Below are 1,242 nucleotides of genomic sequence, written 5' to 3'. Positions count from 1 at the left end.
TGTCAAAATTTTATTTCTATAGAACATTTTGTCAAAAATTTATTTCATTCATTTTGTTTGTTATTGTTGGCTTCTCTTCAATCGTTATTGTTGTTTTTTTTTTTGATCTCAGCTTAAAGCCATACATTGACTAAACTACAAGTGTAGCTTAACCAACAGAGGAAAAGTATGCTTGTCAAATTTATTTGGACAAAGCCCTATAGACTGCAAGATGGTTGGATGTACAGCTGTTTCGGAATTACCACATTCCTCATCAGCATCCTTTACTTGCAGCAAAACTATCAACCAATTATCAGAATAAATTCGGGATGCTGATGAGGAATGTGGTAATTCCGAAACGTGCGTCCATCCAACCATCTTGCAGTCTATAGGGCTTTGCCCAAATAAATTTGACAAGCATACTTTTCCTCTGTTGGTTAAGCTACACTTGTAGTTTAGTCAATGCATGGATTTAAGCTGAGATCAAAAAAAAAAAATAAAACAACAATAACGATTGAAGAGAAGCCAACAATAACAAACAAAACGAATGAAGATAGAGGAAGCACGCTCAAAACCAAACCCAGCCAAATACATTCAAATCGATGATTTGAGTTTGGCAAAGGAAAAGAGATATGCTGGCAAATTTGTTTAGGCAGTAGCCGACTATCAAACCCTTTTTCGGGAGGTTCAAGTGTAGTTCACTTTGGGTTGAGTGAATTACCCGAATTTATTCTGATAATTGGTTGATAGTTTTGCTGCAAGTAGAGGATGCTGATGAGGAATGTGGTAATTCCGAAACAGCTGTACATCCAACCATCTTGCAGTCTTTAGGGCTTTGCCCAAATAAATTTGACAAGCATACTTTTTCTCTGTTGGTTAAGCTACACTTATAATTTAGTCTATGCATGGCTTTAAGCTGAGATCCAAAAAAAAAAAAAAATTATTTCTATAGAAAATGTTGTCAAAATTTTATTTCTATAGTAAATTTTGTCAAAATTTTATTTCTATATAAGATATTGTCAAAATTTTACTTCTAGAGAAAAATTTGTTAAAATGTTATTTCTATATACGATATTGTCAAAATTTTATTTCTATAGAAAAATTTGTCAAAATTTTAATTCTATAGAAAATTTGGTCAAAATTTTATTTCTAGAGAAAATTTTATCTAATTTTTAATTCTATAGAAAATTTTGTCAAAATTTTATTTCTATAGAAATCAACCAAAACATTAAGAATTCTACCAATCTACCAAAGAGTGGAAAA

The sequence above is a fragment of the Haematobia irritans genome, chromosome 3 (genome assembly GCF_050003625.1).
Source record: "Haematobia irritans isolate KBUSLIRL chromosome 3, ASM5000362v1, whole genome shotgun sequence".
NCBI classification, from domain to species: domain Eukaryota; kingdom Metazoa; phylum Arthropoda; class Insecta; order Diptera; family Muscidae; genus Haematobia; species Haematobia irritans.
Note: the sequence above shows the minus strand (reverse complement) of the source record.